The following is a 15463-nucleotide window of genomic DNA, read 5'->3' as shown; positions in this document are numbered from 1 at the left end:
TTGCGTATAGTTAGGTGCGGTGTGTTCGTAAAAATATTTCGAGTTGAACGGTGGTGTCGAAAAAATTTAACTCGCGCTAAGAGGAAAGATACGGTACCGTTAAATGTTTTGGTGGAGTTTGATTAAAGTTTTTTAATAAAATAATAAATTTACATGTTATACTCCCAATAAGTTGTAGATATGATGATAGTTGAGGGGTAAATTTGGTTGGGATGTCAAGTGTTGTTTTGATGTGTTTTAGGCAAGGTTGCAAAAGACGTGAGACGGGGTCGAGACGGTCGGGTCCTAAAAAGGTCGAGACGTTCGAGACGGGGTCGAGACGGGGGTCGAGACGGAGGTTGACCAAAGTTGACTTTTAAATATATAAGTATATAAATGTGTATTTGTGTACATAGTTTAAAGCCAAAAACTTTAATTGCCTAATTTGTACTCATAATCACTATCACCTTTAATATAATACAGAAAATTCAAACTAAAATACGACAAATTTGACCGATTTTACCGAATTTCTGGCTTTTTCGAATTTTGAGAGACTTTGACCTGATTTTTGTCAACTTTGACTCGAATTTTGACCGTTGACTGTCATATTAGACGGTTTTCTTCGAGACGGGACGGGCTAGTCACCAAACCGTCGCAACGGGCGTCGAGACGGCTCGAGACTGTAGTGACCCGAACTTTTCCATGTTTATATATATATTAATTGAGATTGATATTTACATGATTAAATGTTTCTAACATGTTAAGCAATCAAACTTGTTAAGACTTGATTAATTGAAATATGTTTCATATAGACAATTGACTACCCAAGTTGACCGGTGATTCACGAACGTTAAAACTTGTAAAAACTATATGGTGACATATATATGGATATATATATATAGTTAACATGATACTATGATAAGTAAACATATCATTAAGTATATTAACAATGAACTACATATGTAAAAACAAGACTACTAACTTAATGATTTTTAAACGAGACATATATGTAACGATTATCGTTGTAAAGACATTTAATGTATATATATATCATATTAAGAGATATTCATACATGATAATATCATGATAATATAATAATTTAAAATCTCATTTGATATTATAAACATTGGGTTAACAACATTTAACAAGATCGTTAACCTAAAGGTTTCAAAACAACACTTACATCTAACGACTAACGATGACTTAACGACTCAGTTAAAATGTATATACATGTAGTGTTTTAATATGTATTTATACACTTTTGAAAGACTTCAATACACTTATCAAAATACTTCTACTTAACAAAAATGCTTACAATTACATCCTCGTTCAGTTTCATCAACAATTCTACTCGTATGAACCCGTATTCGTACTCGTACAATACACAGCTTTTAGATGTATGTACTATTGGTATATACACTCCAATGATCAGCTCTTAGCAGCCCATGTGAGTCACCTAACACATATGGGAACCATCATTTGGCAACTAGAATGAAATATCTCATAAAATTACAAAAATATGAGTAATCATTCATGACTTATTTACATGAAAACAAAATTACATATCCTTTATATCTAATCCATATACCAACGACCAAAAACACCTACAAACACTTTCATTCTTCAATTTTCTTCATCTAATTGATCTCTCTCAAGTTCTATCTTCAAGTTCTAAGTGTTCTTCATATATTCTACAAGTTCTAGTTACATAAAATCAAGAATACTTTCAAGTTTGCTAGCTCACTTCCAATCTTGTAAGGTGATCATCCAACCTCAAGAAATCTTTGTTTCTTATAGTAGGTTATCATTCTAATACAAGGTAATAATCATATTCAAACTTTGGTTCAATTTCTATAACTATAACAATCTTATTTCAAGTGATGATCTTACTTGAACTTGTTTTCGTGTCATGATTCTGCTTCAAGAACTTCGAGCCATCCAAGGATCCGTTGAAGCTAGATCCATTTTTCTCTTTTCCAGTAGGTTTATCCAAGGAACTTAAGGTAGTAATGATGTTCATAACATCATTCGATTCATACATATAAAGCTATCTTATTCGAAGGTTTAAACTTGTAATCACTAGAACATCGTTTAGTTAATTCTAAACTTGTTCGCAAACAAAAGTTAATCCTTCTAACTTGACTTTTAAAATCAACTAAACACATGTTCTATATCTATATGATATGCTAACTTAATGATTTAAAACCTGGAAACACGAAAAACACCTTAAAACCGGATTTACGCCGTCGTAGTAACACTACGGGCTGTTTTGGGTTAGTTAATTAAAAACTATGATAAACTTTTATTTAAAAGTTGTTATTCTGAGAAAATGATTTTTATTATGAACATGAAACTATATCCAAAAATTATGGTTAAACTCAAAGTGGAAGTATGTTTTCTAAAATGGTCATCTAGACGTCGTTCTTTCGACTGAAATGACTACCTTTACAAAAATGACTTGTAACTTATTTTTACGACTATAAACCTATACATTTTCTGTTTAGATTCATAAAATAGAGTTCAATATGAAACCATAGCAATTTGATTCACTCAAAACGGATTTAAAATGAAGAAGTTATGGGTAAAACAAGATTGGATAATTTTTCTCATTTTAGCTACGTGAAAATTGGTAACAAATCTATTCCAACCATAACTTAATCAACTTGTATTGTATATTATGTAATCTTGAGATACCATAGACACGTATACAATGTTTCGACCTATCATGTCGACACATCTATATATATTTCGGAACAACCATAGACACTCTATATGTGAATGTTGGAGTTAGCTATACAGAGTTGAGGTTGATTCCAAAATATATATAGTTTGAGTTGTGATCAATACTGAGATACGTATACACTGGGTCGTGGATTGATTCAAGATAATATTTATCGATTTATTTATGTACATCTAACTGTGGACAACTAGTTGTAGGTTACTAACGAGGACAGCTGACTTAATAAAACTAAAACATCAAAATATATTAAAAGTGTTGTAAATATATTTTGAACATACTTTGATATATATGTATATATTGTTATAGGTTCGTGAATCAACCAGTGGCCAAGTCTTACTTCCCGACGAAGTAAAAATCTGTGAAAGTGAGTTATAGTCCCACTTTTAAAATCTAATATTTTTGGGATGAGAATACATGCAGGTTTTATAAATGATTTACAAAATAGACACAAGTACGTGAAACTACATTCTATGGTTGAATTATCGAAATCGAATATGCCCCTTTTTATTAAGTCTGGTAATCTAAGAATTAGGGAACAGACACCCTAATTGACGTGAATCCTAAAGATAGATCTATTGGGCCTAACAAACCCCATCCAAAGTACCGGATGCTTTAGTACTTCGAAATTTATATCATATCCGAAGGGTGTCCCGGAATGATGGGGATATTCTTATATATGCATCTTGTTATTGTCGGTTACCAGGTGTTCACCATATGAATGAATTTTTATCTCTATGTATGGGATGTGTATTAAAATATGAAATCTTGTGGTCTATTGTTAAGATTTGATATATAGGTTAAACCTATAACTCACCAACATTTTTGTTGACGTTTAAAGCATGTTTATTCTCAGGTGAATATTAAGAGCTTCCGCTGTTGCATACTAAAATAAGGACAAGATTTGGAGTCCATGTTTGTATGATATTGTGTAAAAACTGCATTCAAGAAACTGATTTCGATGTAACATGTTTGTATTGTAAACCATTATGTAATGGTCGTGTGTAAACAGGATATTTTAGATTATCATTATCTGATAATCTACGTAAAGCTTTTTAAACCTTTATTTATGAAATAAAGGTTATGGTTTGTTTTAAAAATGAATGCAGTCTTTGAAAAACGTCTCATATAGAGGTCAAAACCTCGCAACGAAATCAATTAATATGGAACGTTTTTAATCAATAAGAACGGGACATTTCAGTTGGTATCCGAGCGTTGGTCTTAGAGAACCAGAATTTTGCATTAGTGTGTCTTATCTAGTTTGTTAGGATGCATTAGTGAGTCTGGACTTCGACCGTGTTTACTTGAAAAATGATTGCTTAACAAATTTTGTTGGAAACTATATATTTTTAACATGCGAATATTATGTGATATATTAATCTCTTAACGCGTTTGATATTATGTGATAGATGTCTACCTCTAGAACAAGTCCCATTGACTCACCTAATAATAATGAAGAGTCAAATGTAAATTGGAATGATTCGTGGACTGATTCACAAGTTCCCGAAGAGGAACCGGAAGAAGAGTCGGAACCGGAAGAAGAATCGGAACCGGAAGAAGAATCGGAACCGGATGAAGAAATAGAACCGGTGGGGGAAATAATAAAACGGTTAAGTAAAAGAAAATCCTCAACCAACCGACCAAGGTTAATTATGGTCAATGGTGTTTCCGCCAAGGAAGCAAAATATTGGGAGGATTACCAATTCTCCGATGAATCGGATTCCGACGAGAATTCCGATGATGTTATAGAAATTACCCCAACTGAATTTAAAAAGGCAAAAGAAAATAATAAGGGAAAGGGCATAAAAATAGAGAAATCTAATTCCAACCCCGATGAACTTTATATGTATCGTCAACCCCCGAAGTCCTTAAGTTGTAACAATGACCCGGGAACCTCTAAACCACCAGGTTTTTCTAAACCAATGTGGAAAACGATGGCTCGTATTAGGGGAACATCGTATATCCCTAGAAGCGTGGCAAAACGAACCAAAACCGAAGAAGAAGAAACAAGCGAGTCGGAATAAGATAGTTGTATTCGTGTTGTGTAATATATGTAATATAGTGTGCTTATGCTTTATGATATATGTAAAAATTGCTTGTATTAATAAGTATTTTTTTTTATGAATCTAACTCTTGTCTATTTTACAGTATAAAAACACAAAATGGATAGACAACCCAATATTTTAAGAGACCTACCCGGAGACATGATTGATGAAATCTTGTCTAGAGTCGGTCAGAATTCTTCGGCACAACTATTTAAGGCGAGATCAGTTTGTAAGACATTCGAAGAACGTTCCAAGAATGCCTTGGTTTATAAAAGGCTTTCGTTCGAAAGATGGGGGATATCACATTGGGAAATCCATAAGTTACGATGTGTTTACTTTGACGCATATATTGCGGGGAACCCAAATGCTATTTTACGCAATGGGTTAAGAAATTATTTTGACCCAATATATCCGAATATTGGACTTCGTGATTTAGAAAAAGCGGCTAACATGCAACATAAAGAAGCATGTTATGCTTATAGATTAGTAATGTTCGCTTCTCACCAAAGTGAGAACAAGAACATCGGGCTACAACTATTAAACAAAACGTTCCCACAAGTGACGGAGTCGGTAATTGGGGTAAGAAATGAGGTTTTTAGATTGTTACGGGACTGTTGGACATTACGTAACCCTCGTCCCTTTGACGACGTTACAACACGCTGTCTTATCAACGGCCATAACGGTTATGTTCCACAAGACCAAGGATGGGAAGTAATCCTAGTAAAACCAGAATGCATGACTTGTTTCTGGACGTATGAATTACGTGTCTTTATTGCCTTTGCTGAACGACTTGTGTACTAGCTAGAATTATTTTCACAACCATCTTGTATCAAATTTATTGTGTGCTATATTTCATGCTATATGTAAAATAATTGGTATTGTAAGTTTGTAAAATATTGTGTAAAAGTTTGAACGCGAAATATTATTATAATCAGTTTTTCATATAGAATTGTAGTAGTTGAATTGTATATTAGCTACTAAGTATGAACTTAACGGGTAGGTACTACCCGAATTTAAACTTATAAAACGCTAATATGAAGAAAAAGCTTTTATAAATGAGTTCATATTATGCTACGAAATACTATTAACTACTCTTAATATTATGTATGATTAACTTGTTCCATTTGACTATTTTGAAGGAAATGGCACCGACTACTCGACACACCGTGAATATGAATGAAGAGGAATTCCGTACTTTTCTAGCTTCAAACATAGCCGCAGTACAGGCTGCGCTACATACCAACAATAACCTTGGATCTAGCAGTACAGGAAATCGTGTAGGATGCACCTACAAAGAATTCACTGCCTGCAAACCTTTGGAATTTGATGGAACCGAAGGACCGATCGGATTGAAACGGTGGACCGAGAAGGTCGAATCGGTGTTTGCCATAAGTAAGTGTACTGAAGAGTACAAAGTGAAGTACGCTACGCATACCTTCACAGGTTCTGCGTTAACATGGTGGAATACCTATCTAGAGCAAGTGGGACAAGACGATGCGTACGCACTACCATGGTCAGCATTCAAGCACTTGATGAACTAGAAGTACCGTCCCAGAACCGAGGTCAATAAGCTCAAGACAGAACTTATAGGGTTACGAACCCAAGGATTTGATATTACCACGTACGAAAGACGATTCACAGAATTGTGCCTATTGTGTCCGGGAGCATTCGAAGATGAGGAAGAGAAGATCGACGCGTTTGTGAAAGGATTACCGGAAAGAATCCAAGAAGATATAAGTTCACACGAGCCCGCCTCCATACAACAGGCATGTAGAATGGCTCACAAACTAGTGAACCAGATTGAAGAAAGAATTAAAGAACAGACTGCTGAAGAGGCCAATGTGAAGCAAGTCAAAAGAAAGTGGGAGGAAAACGGTGATAAGAATCACCAATACAACAACAACAGCAATTACAACAATAATCGTAACAATTATCCCAACAATCGCAACATCAATCGCAACTACAACAAACGGCCCAACAACAACAACAACAACAACAACAACAACAACAACAACAACAACAGCAACTACAACAATCATCCCAACAACAATAATAACCGCAACAACAACAACAATCAGAAGCAGCTATGCCAAAGGTGTGAAAAGTATCACTCGGGGTTCTGCACCAAATTTTGCAACAAGTGTAAAAGAAATGGTCATAGCGCGGCGAAGTGTGAGGTCTACGGACCAGGGGTTAATAGAACGAAAGGAACAAATGGTGTCGGAACGAGTAATGGTGGAGCAAGTAGTGTCGGAGCAAGTTATGCCAATATAGTTTGTTATAAATGTGGAAAACCGGGCCACATTATTAGAAATTGCCCAAACCAGGAGAACACGAATGGACAAGGCCGCGAAAGAGTTTTCAATATTAATGCGGCAGAGGCACAGGAAGACCCGGAGCTTGTTACGGGTACGTTTCTTATTGACAATAAATCTGCTTACGTTTTATTTGATTCGGGTGCGGATAGAAGCTATATGAGTAGAGATTTTTGTGCTAAATTAAGTTGTCCATTGACGCCTTTGGATAGTAAATTTTTACTCGAATTAGCAAATGGTAAATTAATTTCAGCAGATAATATATGTCGGAATCGAGAAATTAAACTGGTTAGCGAAACATTTAAGATTGATTTGATACCAGTAGAGTTAGGGAGTTTTGATGTGATAATCGGTATGGACTGGTTGAAAGAAGTGAAATCAGAGATCGTTTGTTACAAAAATGCAATTCGCATTATACGAGAAAAAGGAAAACTCTTAATGGTGTACGGAGAAAAGGGCAACACGAAGCTACATCTTATTACTAATTTGAAGGCACAAAAACTAATAAGAAAAGGTTGCTATGCTGTTCTAGCACACGTCGAGAAAGTACAAACTGAAGAAAAGAGCATCAATGATGTTCCCATTGCAAAAGAATTTCCCGATGTATTTCCGAAAGAATTACCGGGATTACCCCCACATCGATCCGTTGAATTTCAAATAGATCTTATACCAGGAGCTGCACCAATAGCTCGTGCTCCTTACAGACTCGCACCCAGCGAGATGAAAGAGCTGCAAAGCCAATTACAAGAACTTTTAGAGCGTGGTTTCATTCGACCAAGCACATCACCGTGGGGAGCTCCTGTTTTGTTTGTCAAGAAGAAAGATGGTACATTCAGGTTGTGTATCGACTACCGAGAGTTGAACAAACTTACCATCAAGAACCGCTACCTACTACCGAGAATCGACGACTTATTTGATCAACTACAAGGCTCGTCTGTTTATTCAAAGATTGACTTACGTTCCGGGTATCATCAAATGCGGGTGAAAGAAGATGATATTCCAAAGACTGCTTTCAGAACACGTTACTGTCATTACGAGTTTATGGTCATGCCGTTTGGTTTAACTAATGCACCAGCTGTGTTCATGGACCTTATGAACCGAGTGTGTGGACCATACCTTGACAAGTTTGTCATTGTTTTCATTGATGACATACTTATTTACTCAAAGAATGACCAAGAACACGGTGAACATTTGAGAAAGGTGTTAGAAGTATTGAGGAAGGAAGAATTGTACGCTAAGTTTTCAAAGTGTGCATTTTGGTTGGAAGAAGTTCAATTCCTCGGTCACATAGTGAACAAAGAAGGTATTAAGGTGGATCCGGCAAAGATAGAAACTGTTGAAAAGTGGGAAATCCCGAAAACTCCGAAACACATACGCCAGTTTTTAGGACTAGCTGGTTACTACAGAAGGTTCATCCAAGACTTTTCCAAAATAGCAAAACCCTTGACTGCATTAACGCATAAAGGGAAGAAATTTGAATGGAATGATGAACAAGAGAAAGCGTTTCAGTTATTGAAGAAAAAGCTAACTACGGCACCTATATTGTCATTGCCTGAAGGGAATGATGATTTTGTGATTTATTGTGACGCATCAAAGCAAGGTCTCGGTTGTGTATTAATGCAACGAATGAAGGTGATTGATTATGCGTCTAGACAATTGAAGATTCACGAACAAAATTATACGACGCATGATTTGGAATTAGGCGCGGTTGTTTTTGCATTAAAGACTTGGAGGCACTACTTATATGGGGTCAAAAGTATTATATATACTGACCACAAAAGTCTTCAACACATATTTAATCAGAAACAACTGAATATGAGGCAGCGTAGGTGGATTGAATTATTGAATGATTACGACTTTGAGATTCGTTACCACCCGGGGAAGGCAAATGTGGTAGCCGATGCCTTGAGCAGGAAGGACAGAGAACCCATTCGAGTAAAATCTATGAATATAATGATTCATAATAACCTTACTACTCAAATAAAGGAGGCACAACAAGGAGTTTTAAAAAAAGGGAAATTTAAAGGATGAAATACCCAAAGGATCAGAGAAGCATCTTAATATTCGGGAAGACGGAACCCGGTATAGGGCTGAAAGGATTTGGGTACCAAAATTTGGAGATATGAGAGAAATGGTACTTAGAGAAGCTCATAAAACTAGATACTCAATACATCCTGGAACGGGGAAGATGTACAAGGATCTCAAGAAACATTTTTGGTGGCTGGGTATGAAAGCCGATATTGCTAAATACGTAGGAGAATGTTTGACGTGTTCTAAGGTTAAAGTTGAGCATCAGAAACCATCAGGTCTACTTCAACAACGCGAAATCCCGGAATGGAAATGGGAAAACATTACCATGGATTTCATCACTAAATTGCCAAGGACTGCAAGTGGTTTTGATACTATTTGGGTAATAGTTGATCGTCTCACCAAATCAGCACACTTCCTGCCAATAAGAGAAGATGACAAGATGGAGAAGTTAGCACGACTGTATTTGAAGGAAGTCGTCTCCAGACATGGAATACCAATCTCTATTATCTCTGATAGGGATGGCAGATTTATTTCAAGATGCTGGCAGACATTACAGCAAGCATTAGGAACTCGTCTAGACATGAGTACTGCCTATCATCCACAAACTGATGGGCAGAGTGAAAGGACGATACAAACGCTTGAAGACATGCTACGAGCATGTGTTATTGATTTCGGAAACAGTTGGGATCGACATCTACCGTTAGCAGAATTTTCCTACAACAACAGCTACCATTCAAGCATTGAGACGGCGCCGTTTGAAGCACTTTATGGTAGAAAGTGCAGGTCTCCAATTTGTTGGAGTGAAGTGGGGGATAGACAGATTACGGGTCCGGAGATTATACAAGAAACTACCGAGAAGATCATTCAAATTCAACAACGGTTGAAAATCGCCCAAAGTCGACAAAAGAGCTACGCTGACATTAAAAGAAAAGATATAGAATTTAAAATTGGAGAGATGGTCATGCTTAAAGTTGCACCTTGGAAAGGTGTCGTTCGATTTGGTAAACGAGGGAAATTAAATCCAATGTATATTGGACCATTCAAGATTATTGATCGTGTCGGACCAGTAGCTTACCGACTTGAGTTACCTCAACAACTCGCGGCTGTACATAACACTTTCCACGTCTCGAATTTGAAGAAATGTTTTGCTAAAGAAGATCTCACTATTCCGTTAGATGAAATCCAAATCAACAAAAAACTCCAATTCATCGAAGAACCCGTCGAAATAATGGATCGTGAGGTTAAAAGACTTAAGCAAAACAAGATACCAATTGTTAAGGTTCGATGGAATGCTCGTAGAGGACCCGAGTTCACCTGGGAGCGTGAAGATCAGATGAAGAAGAAATACCCGCATCTATTTCCAGAAGATTCGTCAACACCTTCAACAGCTTAAAATTTCGGGACGAAATTTATTTAACGGGTAGGTACTGTAGTGACCCGAACTTTTCCATGTTTATATATATTAATTGAGATTGATATTTACATGATTAAATGTTTCTAACATGTTAAGCAATCAAACTTGTTAAGACTTGATTAATTGAAATATGTTTCATATAGACAATTGACTACCCAAGTTGACCGGTGATTCACGAACGTTAAAACTTGTAAAAACTATATGATGACATATATATGGATATATATATATAGTTAACATGATACTATGATAAGTAAACATATCATTAAGTATATTAACAATGAACTACATATGTAAAAACAAGACTACTAACTTAATGATTTTTAAACGAGACATATATGTAACGATTATCGTTGTAAAGACATTTAATGTATATATATCATATTAAGAGATATTCATACATGATAATATCATGATAATATAATAATTTAAAATCTCATTTGATATTATAAATATTGGGTTAACAACATTTAACAAGATCGTTAACCTAAAGGTTTCAAAACAACACTTACATCTAACGACTAACGATGACTTAACGACTCAGTTAAAATGTATATACATGTAGTGTTTTAATATGTATTTATACACTTTTGAAAGACTTCAATACACTTATCAAAATACTTCTACTTAACAAAAATGCTTACAATTACATCCTCGTTCAGTTTCATCAACAATTCTACTCGTATGAACCCGTATTCGTACTCGTACAATACACAGCTTTTAGATGTATGTACTATTGGTATATACACTCCAATGATCAGCTCTTAGCAGCCCATGTGAGTCACCTAACACATGTGAGAACCATCATTTGGCAACTAGCATGAAATATCTCATAAAATTACAAAAATATGAGTAATCATTCATGACTTATTTACATGAAAACAAAATTACATATCCTTTATATCTAATCCATATACCAACGACCAAAAACACCTACAAACACTTTCATTCTTCAATTTTCTTCATCTAATTGATCTCTCTCAAGTTCTATCTTCAAGTTCTAAGTGTTCTTCATATATTCTACAAGTTCTAGTTACATAAAATCAAGAATACTTTCAAGTTTGCTAGCTCACTTCCAATCTTGTAAGGTGATCATCCAACCTCAAGAAATCTTTGTTTCTTATAGTAGGTTATCATTCTAATACAAGGTAATAATCATATTCAAACTTTGGTTCAATTTCTATAACTATAACAATCTTATTTCAAGTGATGATCTTACTTGAACTTGTTTTCGTGTCATGATTCTGCTTCAAGAACTTCGAGCCATCCAAGGATCCGTTGAAGCTAGATCCATTTTTCTCTTTTCCAGTAGGTTTATCCAAGGAACTTAAGGTAGTAATGATGTTCATAACATCATTCGATTCATACATATAAAGCTATCTTATTCGAAGGTTTAAACTTGTAATCACTAGAACATCGTTTAGTTAATTCTAAACTTGTTCGCAAACAAAAGTTAATCCTTCTAACTTGACTTTTAAAATCAACTAAACACATATTCTATGTCTATATGATATGCTAACTTAATGATTTAAAACCTGGAAACACGAAAAACACCTTAAAACGTTTATATATGATCTCAAGTTATTTAGTAAATGATAATAACATTCGATTATTGATTCAAATGATATTTAGATAAGTTAACTAAAACGTTTAAGATGAACCAGTAAAACACTAATTTGCTAAAGTATTTTCAAATTTCTACAGTACCCAAAATGCTACAGTGTTTTCGAAAATCACTATTTGCTACAGTAAAATTGACTTTGCTACAGTAAACCACTATTTTAAAAATGTATTTTAACAAATAGTGAAACGATAATTTATAGAAGTAAATGACCAAAACACTCAAACGTATAAGATACACTTTGAGTGACATAGTTTATGGATAGTTTAAGTCTATATTTTGACAAAGGTACGTGTCACGAAACGTAAAATGCAAGTTTTCTAAACGTACGAAAATACGTTCGAAAATCCGGAACCGGGACCCGAGTCAAGAAGAAACGCCCGACGCAACGGACCAAAAATATCTAGTCTACTATGCACAAGAATAAAATATAATATATAAATAATTATATTAATTATTTATATATTTATATTTATTTTATATTATGTCGACAAGCTAGGAGCCAAAACAATGTGAGCTGTCCCTGGTCCTCATGCGAGTCGCATGGCCAGAAGGCCATTTCCATGCGAGTCGCATGACTCCAGATTTCAGGCCAGGTTCTATAAATTGCAACATTTTCTGCCGAGTAAAGAAAAGAAAAAAAAACACACACATACATATTACTCCGTATTTATTTTATTTATTATTTATATTATTATTATTATTATTATTATTATTATTATTATTATTATTAATAAGATTATTATTAATCTTATTATTTTTTTTTATTATTAGTGTTATTATTTTTGCGATACAAAAATAATAATGTACATAAAATATTACGACGGAGTGCTGTCCAAGTAATTTTCAAAATAAGTTTTCGAGCAAGCTAGAGCTAAGGAAAATATGGGTTATTGCCAAGGAGGTTATGGGTAATATTCGGGGGTATTTTTGTGAATCAAACCTCGTGCTTATTATATCCAATGCGTCTACGTGCTCTCCTACAATATTGTATATCAATATTTAACTGTGAGTTTCATTGATCCCTTTTTAATTGCTTTTGCAATATATATTTTTGGGCTGAGAATACATGCACTTTATTTTAAACGCAATGGATACAAGTACATACTAAATTCTACACTGAGTTTGAACCGAAAATCCCTTAGCTTTGGTAACTAATAACTGCCAGTTATAAGAACTGGTGGGCGTGAGTAGTTGTATATGGATCCATAGGGCTTGACATCCCCGTCTGTTCCAGGTATAGAAAGAAACTCTAGCCTGAACTATAAAACAGACGTATGCTATTTGAAGTTAGTACACGTTGGATTGCGTGTATTGTACATGTTGGTTGCATGTTAAACGAGGGGTACTTATTATAAACGTTAAAGTTTAGTTACCAGGGTGCTCAACTTTGTAGAATCGATTGATAAACGTTTCGGATGAAACAACTGAAATCTTGTGATCCACCTTTTATTTAAAACATAATGATAAACATTTTGAATAAAACAACTGAACTTTTGTAATCCACATTGATATACGGATTATGTGTAATATTAAAACTATGAACTCACCAACCTTTGTGTTGACACTTGAAGCATGTTTATTCTCAGGATTCTAGAAGTCTTCCGCTGTTTGCTTATACGTGATACAAGATATGTGCTTGGAGTCATACATGCTATATACAAGAAACTTGCATTCACCAAACCATTACCATGTATCTTATTTTGACTGTATTGTCAACAGATGTATTATTGTAAACCATTTAATTGGTGATTGTCTATACGTAGAAATCATCAGATGTTAAAAACCTGGAATTTATATATTCATTTATGAAATACCTTTTCAAACGAATACAATGTTACAAAATGTATCACATAGAGGTCAAATACCTCGCAATGAAATCAATGAATGACGTGTTCGTCCATATGGATTTGGAGCGATCGTCACAGGTGGGGATTACAAAATACCTTGGGTCAAATGGGAGGAAGTCCTTCGTCCTTTTGAGGATGGTGGACTTAATGTGGGTTCACTTAAAAGCATTAACATGGCATTAATCGGCAAATGTGTAACATCCCGCATTTTTTCCGTTAAATTATTTTTAACGCCGTCTTTTTTTTATATATTTTATTATTTAATATCCTCAGTATCTCGATTCGTATCCTCCATTAGCTACATTCTTAAAATATTTTCGTTATTGGATTTTAACATCTCTCGTACTCTCGTGTAATTCAAAATAATTCGTTTGGTTAATTCACGCACCCGCACCCGAACTAGAGGGACTAAACTTGCAAAGAGGCCAAAGATTTGACTAGGTCAACTAGTCAAACCTTCAACCTCCTCCTCTCATTTTCTCTCTTTCTCTCTTTTCATACTTCCATTTCCTCTCAAGAACTCAACCAAGATTCATCATCTAATTTCGGATTTGGAGGCTAACATCAAAACAAATTACATATTTGGAATCCTCTCTTCATCCTCTTCGACTTGATACCAATTTCATCTCATTTGGGTAACTTTCTAAAATTACTAGATTTTGTGTTCTTGATGTTTTTGAATTATAAAAGTGTTAATTAGTGTCTATGGCTCGTGTATAACATGAATATATGATTTACTTGCTCGATTTGTTGTTTTGAGTAACTAGTTTGAACATTTGAAATGGGTTTGCTTAATCTTGCATTTTGGAAGATTAAATGTTGTTTGATTGTTAAAGTTCATGTTTTAATTGTGTTACTAGTATCACTAGCTTCGTTTTGATGCGTAGGTTGATTAAGAAAACTTCAAAAACATGATTATTGATTTTGAGATGTTTGACTAGGGTTTGATAGTTCTTGACATGAATTTTTGGATGCTTGAATGCCATGGAATGTTAATTATTAGTGTTTAGTTGTAATGTATGTTTCATTACCTTCAAAACGGCATATTATATGTGTGAATTAGTTTCCCGAAACTCAAATTGCATTTGAAGAACTTGAAACCTTAAAAATGAACGTTTAATGATCACTTGATGAGTTTTCGGCTATTATAAATGATGTTTTTGTTTGGTGAAACATGTTTAGTTGTGTTCCTTTTCAAAAGAGCTTTCCAACGGTATAAGATACGTCTTCTAGTTGTTTACGGTTTGAGTTTTGCGTTTGTTTGAAAATTGACCAAGCCTTGAACAAGTGAAACAGGCCTGGGACCAGGCCACGGCCATTGTCGCGGCGTGACAGGCCTGGCCGCGGCGCGGCATAAGCCGTGCCCAGCTTCTGTCTCCGGTGTCCGTTTTATGAAAAATGTTTGGCACGTTCTAGACCTCCAATTCACATGCAACTTGTCCCAACATGATTATATATGAATAAAAACCTC

This window comes from Rutidosis leptorrhynchoides, chromosome 7, assembly GCF_046630445.1.
Source record: "Rutidosis leptorrhynchoides isolate AG116_Rl617_1_P2 chromosome 7, CSIRO_AGI_Rlap_v1, whole genome shotgun sequence".
Classification (NCBI taxonomy): Eukaryota; Viridiplantae; Streptophyta; class Magnoliopsida; order Asterales; family Asteraceae; genus Rutidosis; species Rutidosis leptorrhynchoides.
Note: the sequence above shows the minus strand (reverse complement) of the source record.